Source organism: Lepidothrix coronata, unplaced genomic scaffold (assembly GCF_001604755.1).
Source record: "Lepidothrix coronata isolate B3197 unplaced genomic scaffold, Lepidothrix_coronata-1.0 Scaffold180, whole genome shotgun sequence".
NCBI lineage: Eukaryota > Metazoa > Chordata > Aves > Passeriformes > Pipridae > Lepidothrix > Lepidothrix coronata.
The window spans coordinates 652,611-666,444 of NW_016690360.1; the positions used below are offsets into that span (position 1 = coordinate 652,611).

At 55.2% G+C, this 13,834-nt stretch overlaps 1 long non-coding RNA gene across 1 annotated transcript in view; it reads right to left on the reverse strand.

Moving 5' to 3' along the window:
• Window positions 1-12,037, reverse strand: part of LOC108504980 — a 13,669-nt gene extending 1,632 nt beyond the window's left edge. The window contains exons 1-2 of the long non-coding RNA XR_001877331.1: window positions 12,024-12,037; window positions 96-111 (exon numbers count right to left, since the gene is read on the reverse strand). This is a non-coding gene — a long non-coding RNA (uncharacterized LOC108504980). The remainder of the gene's footprint in view (window positions 1-95; window positions 112-12,023) is intronic.
• Window positions 12,038-13,834: the final 1,797 nt, after the last annotated feature.

The window sequence follows — 13,834 nt, forward strand, 5'->3', positions numbered from 1 at the left end:
CACCCTGCATCGTGTGTCCTGCACCCTGTGCTCTGCACCCTTCTGTCCTGCCTCCTGCACCCTGCATCGTGTGTCCTGCACCCTGCACTCTGCACCCTTGTGTCCTGCACCCTGCACCCTGCATCGTGTGTCCTGCACCCTGTGCTCTGCACCCTTCTGTCCTGCCTCCTGCACCCTGCATCGTGTGTCCTGCACCCTGTGCTCTGCACCCTTCTGTCCTGCCTCCTGCACCCTGCATCGTGTGTCCTGCACCCTGTGCTCTGCACCCTTCTGTCCTGCACCCTGCACCCTGCATTGTGTGTCCTGCACCCTGTGCTCTGCACCCTGCTGAGGAGGTTCTGGAAGGGCTGGATCACACCAGGGTCCGCTGTGAGACCTATTTTCCCCTCATGCCTCCTATTCATCATTTATTTAAGTGACAATGATCCCTCTTGTCTTTAGGAGACATTTCAAACCCTGGCAGATACACCCCAAAATGACTGAGGAAACTGAGGCAGGGCAATCAGGGTGGCTCTGGCTGTGCTGCTATGGCTGCCCCTGACATCCCTGGATTTTGGGATTCAGCAGAGAAACACCCCCATGGCAGGTTGATGTGTTTGTCCCATCCTGCTGTGTTTATCCACCCAAGGTACCCCAAGGGGCTCAAACCACAGGCAACCCTGGCTGTATAATTTAATGAGAATAAATTTTAAAAAAACCCAGATGGATTGATGGCAAAAGCTCCCCAAAAGCCTGAGCAAATCATGAGAGGAACTCAGTTCAGTCTGAGCCTCCCCAGTTCCCTCACAGGGCTCGTCATGGGAATGGAGAGTTGTGGCTGTTCTGCATGTGCTTGTTAGCAAGGACAATCCATGCCTGAGTTCAGATATCCCCTTGGATGCAGGCAGGGAGGAGGGAAGCAGCTCCCTGCCAGCCGGGCATCCCGCTGAGCTCAGCCCATGTTGGGGAGAGGCTGCAGGGAGAGTCCCATGGAGGTGTCCTGTTCCAGCTGCCCTGAATTGCCCCTGGGATTCCCCAGCCAGGGCTTGGCTTCCCGGCTCTGATGGCAAAGGCTGTGCCACAGAGAGCCTGGGGAGTGAACAACTGGCCCAGAGTCAGGGAGGGACTCAAAACTTCCTTTTTTTGGTGACAGTCACGTCCAAACAGGAATGTCCCGTGCTGTGCCTGTGCCCTGCAGCAGCAGCTGCATTTTTAGGAGGCTGGATGGGGATTTGAATATCCAGCAGGGTTGCTCCCAGCTCTGCTGGTGGAGAGGTGCAGGCTGTCTCTGCTGTGTCCTGGCTGAGGCAGCACCTTCAGCCTCCACACCCCTGTGGCTTCAACCCAGTGTCAATCCATGGGCACGGGTCAGCCTGTGACACCACAGCCACCTTGTTTTGGAATTGGAGTGGCCTGAGGGAGGGGATTCCACCCCTCTGCCCCTCTCAGAGCTGCCCCAGCCCTGGGGAACAACAGCACAGGGACGTGGAGCTGCTGGAGAGAGTCCAGAGGAGGCCCCGGAGATGCTCCAGGGCTGGAGCCCCTCTGCTCTGGAGCCAGGCTGGGAGAGCTGGGGGGGTTCCCCTGGAGAAGAGAAGGCTCCAGGGAGAGCTGAGAGCCCCTGGCAGGGCCTAAAGGGGCTCCAGGAGAGCTGGAGAGGGACTGGGGACAAGGGATGGAGGGACAGGACACAGGGAATGGCTTCCTACTGCCAGAGGGCAGGGTTAGATGGGAGATTGGGAAGGAATTGTTGGCTGTGAGGGTGGGGAGGCCCTGGCCCAGGTTGCCCAGAGAAGCTGTGGCTGCCCCTGGATCCCTGGAAGTGTCCAAGGCCAGGCTGGATGGGACTTGGAGCAACCTGGGCTAGTGGGAGGTGTCCCTGCCCATGGCAGGGGGTGGGACTGGAGCTTTGAGGTCCCTTCCAACCCAAACCATTCTGTGTTTCTATGACAGTTTTCTGGGTGAATAATTCATCAGCAAACATCTGCTACCTCTTGCTCAGCAGAAAACACAGCCCTGGGCTGGTCCCCTCCCTGTCTGTCCCTCCCCATCCCACACCTGAGTCCAGCCTGGAGAGCAGGATCAGACCATGCTGGGACCCCACACACTAACACTGTCATTATCTACCCCGATGACTTTAGTTGCTTTAATTTCTCTCACTGGGGTCCACCCCAGAGGGGTGAATATGGGGGAAATGAGGGACATTGGGGGGCCCAGGCAAAGTCACACAGCAGTCCTTCACCATAAATTACTGTGATGACTGCGTGGCAAAATTAAACTGAATTAAACACCCAGGGGTGGGGATGGGACCCTCCTGGGGTCACCAAGGGGGTCAGGACCATATGAAGGGGAATACTCAGGTCTGGGTGGTGGGAGCAGCTGCAGCCCCAAAGCACCCCCTGCCCACCCTGCCCAGCCCTGCCAGGGGCTCCACGGCACCATTTTATTCTCTTCAATGCCTGGCCTCCCTTGTTTTTTACTTTATTCCTGGATTAACACATCGGGCAGCAGCCAGACTGGCTTCTGCTCGAAGGAGGAGGGGAAAGCGTTTATATAATTCATTTAAATGAGGCACCCGGGGAAATCCAAATTGGACTTCCAGCATGTTTACAGTGCCACGCAGGGCTCCATGATCCGCATCTGGAGCCATTAATGCCTCCCAGCCGGCCCACAGAGCATGGATAATTAATTGTGGAGCAAAGCCCTTGCCCAGCCTCCAAAGATATCGCTCGGGGGCAGAGGCAGCGCTGCTTCCCCTGGGATGTGGATTCATTTCAGCGGGGCTTTTCTGCTCCGTAAAACGTTCAGCCAGCCTTCCTCGGGGTGAGAAATGCTGGGCACCCCTGGGGGTGAAGCTGCAGGAGGAACGAGGCGAGCTGGGCTGTGAAATCCTTGCTGGGTATGGGGGGAAGCATCACCTGCGAGGTGTCCTCGGGCGGGGTGTGAGGCCCTGTGGTGTTGGGCAGTGCCAGGGCTGAGCCCTGCCCTGGCAAAGGGGCACAGGGACCCCTCAGAGGGGAGCAAACCCGCTGCAGTGGGGAGCAAAGAGCCCTGGACAAGCCAGCCCCCGTTTTGTTTGGCACAGGGATGGATCAGGCATCCCCTGCTCCAGGCACGGGGGGTTTGCTGCTGGGTGAGACATTTGGGGTGTTCAGGGGCAGGCTGAGCCCCCTCCCTGCCCTCGGGGAATCTCTCCGTGGCTGAACCAGCGCTGATCTCACTCCCTTGGGTGCTCCAGCTGCAGTGCCCGGAGGCAGCACCCGCTCCCACCCTGCTGGGAGCCAGCCCTCCTCCGGGGAGGTGCTTTTAGCCTTCCAAAAACGTTCCCCTGGGACATTGCAGGGATATGGAGGGCACCTCGACCCATTTAAACCCTTTATTTCTGAAAGCCTGGAGCGGGGATGGACTCCTCTGCCTCCCCACTGCTGTCTCTGCGTTGCTTTGAAGAGCAAAGGAGGGATGGGAAGGGAGACAGGGAGTGAAAGAAAAACTTAAAAAAAACATTTAAAAACTCCATCGTGAACCCTGCTGCTCGAGAAACATCTGTATCTATAAATACCCCTGAAGTGAGTGGGAACAGGCTGTATCTCCAGCAGCTCCCTGAGGCAGCAGAGCAGCCTCGCCCCGGTTAAACCCTTTCCAACACATGCTCCTGGAACACACACCATCCCCTGCAGCTTTGCAGGAGATTTTTGGGGATAAGTCCCCTCCCCTCCCATACAGGTCTTTAAAAAAATCAGGATATAAATGAGAGCTGTTTTCTTTTTTGCAGCTGGGTGCCAGGAAGGGTGAGGGGTGGCCCTGGGGGTGTGAGGGGCTCTCTGGGGTGAGCAGGGCTTTCCTGCTGATCCTGGCTGGGACACGATGTCCTGCCTCCTGTGTCCCTCCAGCCTGGATCACGTGTGCCTGGAGAAATTTGGATCACAATCACATATCACAAATCCTGGATCACAATCCTGATCCTGTATCAAAAAGTCAGGTCCCCATCCTACATCACAATCCCAGATCATAATCCCAATCCCAAATCCCAATCTGATATTACAATCTGAATCCCAAATCCCAATCTCATTTCACAATCCCGATCCCAAATCACAATCCCAAATCCCACTCCCATATCACAATCCCAAATCCCACTCCCATATCACAATCCCAAATCCCAATGCCAATGCCATATCACAATCCCAAATCCCAATGCCAATGCCATATCACAGTCCCAAACCACAGTCTCAAAATCACAATCCCATGTCACAATCCCACATCACAGTCACAACCCTGTGTCACAATCCCATATCAAAATCCCATCTCACAGTCCCAAATCACAATGCCATATAACAGTCCCATACGACCATCTCATATCACCATCCCATGTCCCAGTCCAGTGTCCCAATCCCATATCCCAATCCCACATCACACGCAGACTCTACTCCAGCCCACACAAACCCTCCAGCAGCCCGTGTGTCCCCAGGAGCTGCTTCCCTGCCTGGGAACCCCTGAGGTCCTGGGTGGGTCCATCCTGCCCTGGCTCTGTGCCCGAGCCCAGCACCAGCCCCAGGCTGGCAGGGCATGGTGGTTGCCCTGCCCCCTGCCCAGGACACACCAACCACTTTGCTCCTCAGGGTTAAAACCAGCCTGTCCTTCTCCTCCTCCTTCTCCTCCTCCTTCTCCTTCCTCCCTGGTCCTTCTGCCCATGTCTCCCCAAGGACACACAGGCATCCCCCCCGGAGTCTCCCCATGCCCCCTGCAATGCCCAATCAGTCCTGACAAACAGCATCCTAATTTCCCTCCCGTTACTCTGGGTTTTGTCACTGATGTGTTTTAAGCCACTGATGGCTCCCTTTCCTGGTTATCCTTGGCTCTCCTGGTGGGAAGAGCTCTCAGGGAGGGACCAGCACTGGGAGGCAGCTGTGCCAACACCACAAGTTGGCCCATGGAGAAGCCAGTGCCAAAGAACTTCCCCAGCAGGGTTTTGTTCTGCAAGTGCAGACCATCCCAATTCCAAGTGGTTCCCAGGACCTTCTGCTGCCCAAGAACTGCATCTGCTGGAGCAGGGAAAGGGATGGATGGGGACCTTTCCCTGGAGTGGGAGCTGCTGAAGCCTCACTTGCCCAGAAAGCTCTTGCTGGTGCTGTGGCACCCACTGGGTTCCCACTGGTGAGGACCTCATCACCTCGAGGTTTTTCAAATCCCAAAGTAGGATTTACACTGTGCCCATCCACATGGAGCCGACTCTAAATCCCCCAAATCCTTGTTCAGACCACCCAGAGCCAGCAAAGGAGGAGATGAGGTTGCCTGGGCTCCACCACCCTCCCCACTGCTCATGGAGGTGTTTGGGGCAACAGGGACATGTGGGGCATCCCAGAGCTCCTCCAGGCAACAGCCATGGGGTCATCCCATATGGCTCAGTCCTCCCTAAAGTAAATCCCCTTCTTCATCCTTCCTCGATAGAAGCCTGCACAGACGTGTGCTTCCAGGGGTTACGGGGTGTCTCCTCTCCCATCTCCAGCAAAATTACCCTCTTCCATCAAAGTCCCGTGGTCCCACAGCCTGTGGAGGCTGCCCAGCTCCCTGTGACACTCTGGGGGGTGGCCCTGCCAGGCTGGTCTCAGGTGGCCTTTTCTCCACATCACACTGTTGTGCTTTTCATCTTGCACCAACCATGTTTTCTGGGCTTGGACTGGGACCATCAGCGTCCCCTCAAGGAAAGGGGGTTGAGCCTCCCAGCTCACAAGATCCCTGGGGGCTGAGCAAGGAGTAGAAACCTTTTCTCTGACAGCCCCTTGCACCTCTGGCTCTTCTCCCTGGGTCCCATCTCCCCTCTGTTCCTGCCTTCCCTCCTCCCAAACCCCAGCCAGGCGACGCATCACGCCCCAGCTTTGCGGGGACTCCGCTCGCTCCAGGTCCTGGAGATCCCCCATCCCAGGGGCATCCTCCCTCCTCGCACGTAGGGCACACACAGATGGGCACAGCAGCCCCGTGGGGGCACTGGGGACCCTCAGACCTGTGTCTGTGTCAGCAGGATGGGAAGCACAGGCTGACCTTACATCACCCCCTTCCCAGGGGCTTCTCCGGAGCAACGGGACAGTCCTGGTTTGTTTTTATCTTCTTTTTTCCCCTTCTCTTTTCCCCCCCATCTCCCAGTAACAACCAGGACTGTTCATAAGCCACGTCCCTCCCCCCCTTTTCCTCTCTGACTCATTCCCTCTGCCCTTGCAGATGGGATGTGCAGCTCCCCACGTCCCACAGCAGCAGCACAGAAAGGGCAACCCCAGGGCAAGGGACAACAAGGGATTTAATGCAACACAGTGAAAGTTTTCTTCCCTTTTGTACCAGTTCTAGCAGCAAATTTCAGTGCAAGAAATAAACAACTTTTTCATCTCAGAGGTTCACAAGTAGAAATCCCCCTCCCCGTGGCAGTGGAGGTTTCATGGAGCAGAATGGTTGGATTGGTGACCTTAGAAGTGTTTTCCAACCTGAGTGATTCCATGCTGGATGCAGCTGGAGATGTGGCAGCATGAGGACATGCTGGTCAGAGTCTGGCCATGGAGCCAGTCAGCTGCTCCAGCACCACCCTGTGCCATCCCTGCTGATGTCTGGGGGGGGCATGGTGTGTGTCACCCAAGTCCCACAGTCCCTGCTGGGCTGAGGGTTTGGCTGCTGGTTTGGGTGTCACAGACACCAGTTCATCACCCCGGCACTGGGGTGGCTCTCTCTGTGTCACTGGCCACGTCTCCAGGCTCTTTAACCCCCTTTAATGGGGTGCAGACTCCCCTTAACTGGGCTGGAAGTGGCTCTGTGAGCCCCGGTGTTTGTGCCCAGAGCAGCAGCCTGGCAGTGCTGTCACAGAGCACAGGTGATGTCACCTGTTCCATCCTTTCCCTACACCCGAGAGTGACCTTCAAAGCCCATGGAGTTAATCCTCCTGACTCCTGTTTCTGTCCCCAGAGCCCTCTGGCTGTGCTGCAGCACTTTCACCTTGTGAAAACGGAGGGGAACAGAAAACTTCGTGCCCCCAGCCCCTTCCATCCCCTTCCCTTGGGCTAAAAGGATACAGTGATCCACAAATCCAGCTGTGACCTCTCTTCAAGCATCACACCCCAACCCCACCTATAATCCCAGCACCCCCCACCAGCCCAAACTCATCAGCCCCATTATGGGGAGTCTGTACCCCTTAAAGGGGGTTAAAGGGCCTGGAGACGTGGCCAGTGACACAGAGAGAGCCAACCCAGTGCTGGGGGGATGCACTGGGGTTTGTGACACCAGAGCCCACACAGGGCACCCCTCACTGTGGTGTGGCTCATCCTGGAGGCGTGGCAGTGGGAATGCACTGAGTGTGCACTGAACGTGTGGGGCCGTGGATCCACTGGGCTCCAGATTATTGAATCAGAGAACCACAGAATCCCAGAATGGTTTGGGTTGGAATGGACAGTAAAACTCATCTCATTCCAGCCCCTGCTCTGGACAGGAACACCTTCCACTAGCCCAGGTTGCTCCAACCTGGCCTTGGACACTTCCAAGGATGGGGCAGCCACAGCTTCTCTGGGAAAAATTCCTTCCCAATAACTAATCTAAATCTAAATCTAAATCTAAATCTAAATCTAAATCTAAATCTAAATCTAAATCTAAATCTAAATCTAAATCTAAATCTAAATCTAATCTAATCTAAATCTAAATCTAAATCTAAATCTCTCCTCTTTTATTTTAAAATGATTCCCCCTTGTCCTATCCCTCTGTGCCCCTGTGAAAAGTCACTCTCCCTCTTTCTTATAACCCTCCTTTATGCACCTGAAGGGGGTCTAAGGTCTCCCCAGAGTCTTCCCTTCTCCATGCTGAAGACCCTCAGCTCTCCCAGCCTGGCTGCAGAGCAGAGGGACTCCAGCCCTTTGATCACCTTGGTGCGTGGACAGCTCCCAGCGCCACTAAATGTGCAGGTTTTGGGGACAAACCCAGTGGGGTGCAGCAGAAATGAAGTTTAATCCCTGTGCAGTTGTGTCAGAAAACATCTCTTTGTTCACTGGCATCTTTCCCAAGGCTCTGCAGAGGGTGAAGCTCCGGGCTGTGCTCCCGTGGTGCCACTGCAGTGCCCACAGCCTGGCTTTGCAGGATTTAAGGGCTCAGTCACCCAGGGATTTATAAGCTTCATTTTGTTGTTTCCAGTGGAAACATCTGGGCAGTGAGGAGGACCCAGTGCTGGCTGTGCCCTGGGAGGGGAGCCATGAGCACCTGCCCTCTGACCCTCCTGCAGATGCAGTGGTGCCCACGGCCCCTCCTCTGTGTCCTGCCTGCTGGTGTCGACTTTGCATCCCTTCCTTGGTGCCAGATGCTTTTCCTCCTGGACTCTGGGGGAGGAGGGCTTTTTGCCAAATTTATTAAAAGCCTTCAAACACATTTTTGTGTGAGAGAGCAGGAAAGCCCCCAGATCTCTGCTGCTGGGACCCAACTGGGCGAGTTGCTGCTCATTGGCATCAGTTGCTGTGGGAGCTGAGCTCTTAGGGTGACACCCTCAGTGTCCCAGGGCACTGGAAGCCCCTCACCCTCACCCCTTCTGCTGCCAGCCCTGGGGAGGGTACAGGAGGGTGCTGGGGGTGCCTGCCCACCCACCACCAGCCATCTGGGGCTGCAGTGAGTGAGGCTCAGCTGACAGAGCAGAGCTTCGTGGGCGCAGGGCCCGGGGCAAGGACGGCTCGTCTGCGCTGCCCCCGCTCCCAGAGATGCTGCCGGGGGGAGCTGGGGCTGGGAAAGGAGCAGACGTGCCTTTTCCCAGGAGACAGTGGCTGGGGAGGAGGTAGGGAAGGTGTTTCTTAAAATAATTGCTCCAGAGATGGACTTGAGGAGGGAAAGAATTCTGCTGGAAGAAGCTCCTCCCTGCTCAGGGTGCCCGGGTTCCTGTCCCCGTGTCTCCCCGGGCACAGCAGCTGCTCAGGCAGCCTCTCCCTTTCTCACAATATTGTGGTTGTCGTGAGGATAAAGAAAACAAATGAGCAGCTCAGGCTCTGCCTCTCCACATTCCACCTCTCCAGCAACTTGGGAGGCTGGTCCAGAAACAACTGATTGTGACAGGGCAACCTGAGCACACCCACACCCCTGCACAGTGGCTGCTGTGGATGGAGATGGTTCTAGATCATTCCCTGTGTGGCTGCAGCAGGCACAGGAGTCCCGTGGGCGTGCAGGTTCCTCCTGCTCCTGCTCACTGTCCTGCACATCACCTGGTGTTTCCCTCAGGAGCCCAGGGGTGTATCTGTAAACCCGTGTGAGCCCCTGATGACCCTAATGACAGATATTTCTCTCTCTGGGCATTAAATCCCTGAGAGTAAAATAAATTCCTCAGGCCCTGGGGGTGTTGAATCCTCCTCAGGTATGAGGTGGGTCCAACAGTGCCCTGCCAGTCCCTCTCTGCAGTGACCATTCCCGAGCTCCCTGTGCACATCCATGGGCAGGTGAATATCCATGGCCATGCCTCCCCACACCCAGCATGGAGCAGCCTGGCACCTCCACGTGTCTTGGAGCTCTGTTGCTGTTGGCACATCCCACAGCCCAGTTTCTGAGCTGTAGCAGCTCGGCAGGGCTGAGTCACCCTCGGCATGTGATCAGTTCGAACCCCTGAGCTCCCACCAGCCCTTCCTGCCTGCTGGGTTTGTCCTGCTGAGCAGCTCTGACAGAGGCAGGGTTAGGTTGGATATCAGGGATAAATTCTTCTCAGTGACAGTGCTGAGTTTGCCCAGAGAAGCTGTGGCTGCCCCTGTATCCCTGGAAGTGTCCAAGGCCAGGTTGGACAGGGCTTGGAGCAACCTGGGCTAGTGGGAGGTGTCCCTGCCCATGGCTGGGGGTGGGACTGGCTGTTTTTAAGGTGCCTTCCAGTTAAACCTAGTATGTGATTCCATGACTCTTTCCATGGTCCTAAGCAGGTGTGAGCCAGAGTGTCAGTGAAATAAATCACAGAGACCATAAAATCCCAGAACATCCTGAGCTGGAAGGGACCCACAAGGATCATCCAGTCCAACCCTCAGCCCTGCACAGGCCCAGCCCCAAGAGTCACCCCCTGTGCCCCAGAGGATCAGCCAAACCCTCCTGCAACTCTGGCAGCCTTGGGGCTGTGCCCACTGCCCTGGGGAGCCTGGGCAGTGCCCAACCAGCCTCTGGGGGAAGAACCTCTTTGTAATACCCAGCCTAAACCCCCCTCCCGCCGTTCCCTGGGTGCTGTCCCTGGTCCCCCCAGAGCAGAGCTCAGTCCCTGCCCCTCCTCTGCCCCTGCCCAGGAAGATGGAGACTGCAGTGAGGTCTCCCCATCTTGCAAACACCTCCAGAGTGTTGTCCTTGCCTGTGAGGGTCATCAGAGAGGGATCATGAAACAACATCCTGGGGCCCTGAGCATCATCCCCAGACTGGCAGTTCCAGGCTGCAATATTCCTGATGGGCTTTATTTTTAAGGGAGCGTGAGATGGATCTTACTAGGATTCTGAAAAGTGATGCAAAGTGGCAGGAGGGGTTGCAGGAGCTTATTTCCAACTGTGACGTGCCCTGGGACAACAGAAGGAGCAGGAATGTGGCCACAGCAGAACTGTTCCCCTTGCCAGGGACACCTGAGTCCTGTGGCTGAGGGCACAAAAATATGCAAGGTCTGGAGAGCAAAGAAGGCTGAATGGAAAACGAGACACAGGGAGGGATGTGGGAAGAAATCCTTATGGATTCAGAGTCGATAGTTGGGCTTATCAAAGAAAGGGCTTCCTTACAGAACACAGTGGAAAAGACCATCAAACACAGCTTAGAAAAGCTTCATAAAGAGCAAATGTTGTTAAATGAGCTGAAGGAATAGAAAAATCACCCCCTCCTGGGATGATAAAGGGGTTTTATGTGCACAGTGACCATGGAGAGAAGCACCAGGTTAGAAATCCAGGGTGGTGGCTCAGCCCAGCATTGCTCTGCTCTGGCATTTGGGGTGACTCTGAGTCCTGGGGAGCAGCTGGACCTGCCAAACTTCCTTCTGGGCACCTCAAAATCTCTCTGATGTTCCAATAAAATCATTTCAGTATCATGCCTTTTTTTTGCTCTGTAGGAAATATGGCTGCAGGAATTTCTTTCACCACACATTTCCATGTTCTAAAACATTTTTGAATGTAAAAAAGCTGAGGGTGAATCACATTTTTGCTTTAAATAAATCTCCTTTCATTCTTAAGGATGTGTTTGTCATCGGCTGTGTGACTTCTCTGATTGAGCAGTGCTTAGAAGGGATAAAGCAGCCAATAATCATCCCTAAATTCCACCAAGGAGTGCTTTATTGAGGCTGAGATAATGAGAGAGCCAAGGTTTGTGGGAAGAAATAAGTTTTTTAGTAAATCAAATTACAGACCTGGAAAATAAAGACTGGCTTTTAACCACAAATCAGAGTTTGGCCATGGCCATTTGCAAATATGCCCATTTTTTTTTCACTCTATGTTATTTAATGTAATGATGGTTGTGAGTCAGACCTGCCTCCCTTCCAGCCTCACACAGGAAGAGCTGTCACAGCACTGGCACAGGAGGGGACAACAGAAGTCATGTTCTCTTCTGCCAGGTGGGGGAATTTGAGAAATGATTTCTGGAACAGGGAAAAAAGTAGATGTCACCTTTCCTTGCTGCATATCTCACCTTCCCTTGGCTGTTTTCCTGCGGTTTCCTCGGGATGTTGTGCCTGGAGCCCCAGGGAGTGCCGAGGGGTCGGGGCTGTCACCAGCTGGGTGTCCAACACATCGTGGACTTTGGTGGCCTTTTCTCCAGTCCAAAATGTCACGAGGCTTTTTAGGCAATAAAAAGCAGTTTGGGCAGCTGGGCTGGTAAGCCAGAAAACTTCCTGCAGTGCCTGTTGAGTGCAGGGCTCAGCACCTCCCAGTCCAGCCTGGCCCTGGGAGTGGGTGCTGAGGGGTCACAGCCACAGGAGATCCTTCTGCTCTGATGGGCAGAACCTGCTTTGTCCTTCACTTGTCCATTTTATACAACCAACTCCCTTGTTTCTCCCAGCTCAGGAACCTTCCAGCCCCCTCAGACCTGCACACTGGCGAGGGCTGAGTGACCCATCCCCGTGTCCCCCCTCCAGGAAGGGTTCTGGGTGTGGGGAGGGCCTCCAGATGAGGAGGGGGCACAAACAAGGCCCTGGTTTGGTGTATTTTTGGTGGCTGGCAGGACATGGAGCTGAACAGGGAGGTGTCCAGAGAAGGGCAACCAGGCTGGGGAAGGGTCTGGAGCACAAGTGCTGTGAGGAGAGGCTGAGGGAGCTGGGGGGGATCAGCCTGGAGAGGAGGAGGCTCAGGGGAGACCTCCTGACTCTGCAACTCCCTGACAGGAGGAGGGAGCCAGGGGGGGTCGGGCTCTGCTCCCAGGAGCGAGCAATAGGACAAGAGGGCACAGCCTTGGGCTGTGCCAGGGGAGGTTTAGGTTGGACACTGGGAAGTTCTTCACAGAGAGGGATCAGACATTGGAAGGGGCTGCCCAGGGAGGAGGTAGGGTCACCATCCCTGGAGGTGTTTAAGGACAGACTGGATGTGGCATCAGTGCCATGGGCTGGGTGACAAGGTGGGGCTGGGGCAAAGAGTGGACTCGATGATCTCAGAGGTCTTTTCCAACTTCTCTGTGTGATTCCATGATGTGATGTTGTGCTTAATCTCGGAACAAACACATCGAGACACAAATGTTTGTGTTGACAGTGCCAAGGTTCCTTCTGGGGCCATGTGTGTTATTTCCAGGCCTTCTCCTGCCTATCAAATATGAGACTGTTCAAAGAAACCTCATTTTCACCAATCTTTCTGGCTCCCAAATTTTCTTTTGAGAAGAGCAGAGGAGGGGCAGGGACTGATCTCTGCTCTGGGGGGACCAGGGACAGCACCCAGGGAACGGCTGGAGCTGTGTCAGGGCAGGCTCAGGTTGGATCTCAGGCAAAGGTTCTTCCCCCAGAGGCTGGTTGGGCACTGCCCAGGCTCCCCAGGGCAGTGGGCACAGCCCCAAGGCTGCCAGAGCTGCAGGAGGGTTTGGCTGATCCTCTGGGGCACAGGGGGTGACTCTTGGGGCTGGGCCTGTGCAGGGCTGAGGGTTGGACTGGATGATCCTTGGGGGTCCCTCACAACTCAGGAGATTCTGGGATGCTGTGGCATCTCCTTTCCCAGGCTCTCACACTTCCCTCGGAGCTCACCACGTGTCTGGTGAGGGTGACACCAAGTTGTCCCAGCTCTAGCACAAATGGATTTAAAGCCAGGACAAACAAGACAACTCATTGCCTGTAAACCATCAAAAATTGGTCCACTTTTTCTTACACAAGTTTGGGAAGAGGTTCTGGAATCTCCACTGCTGCTCAGTGGTGAGAAAAGGCTTTGGAGTCTTGGAGAAGGTGGGAGTGGAGGGTGTCTGCAGCAAAGCAGACCGATCTCCTCCTCCCTGCCTGGCATCATTCTGCTCATGGCTTGGGGACTTGGTTGGATCTGGGACAATCCAGAGCCCTGAGCACCCTTTGTAATGACTTTACTCAGCCTGGTGTGTCCATGGTGCTGCCTTTGACTCCGCAGCTGGTCCCATGAGGTGGTGAAAGATGGAGAGAGGGCTGGAGGAAGGAGGTGACATGTGAGGAAGACCCTTTGCTCCTCAGGGTTAAAACCAGCTGCTCCTCCTCCTCTCTCCTCCTTCCTTCTTGTTCCTTCTGCCCAAGGCCCCCCAAGGGGACATGGGAGTCTCCCACACCCTCTGCAATGCCCAATCAGTCCTTACAAGCAGCAACCTGATTTCCCTCCAGTTACTCTGTATTTTGTCACTGATGTGTTTTCAAGCCACTGATGGCTCCCATGCCTGGGGATCCTGGCTATCCTGGTGGGAGAGCGAGGGACTAGGATTTGGAGGC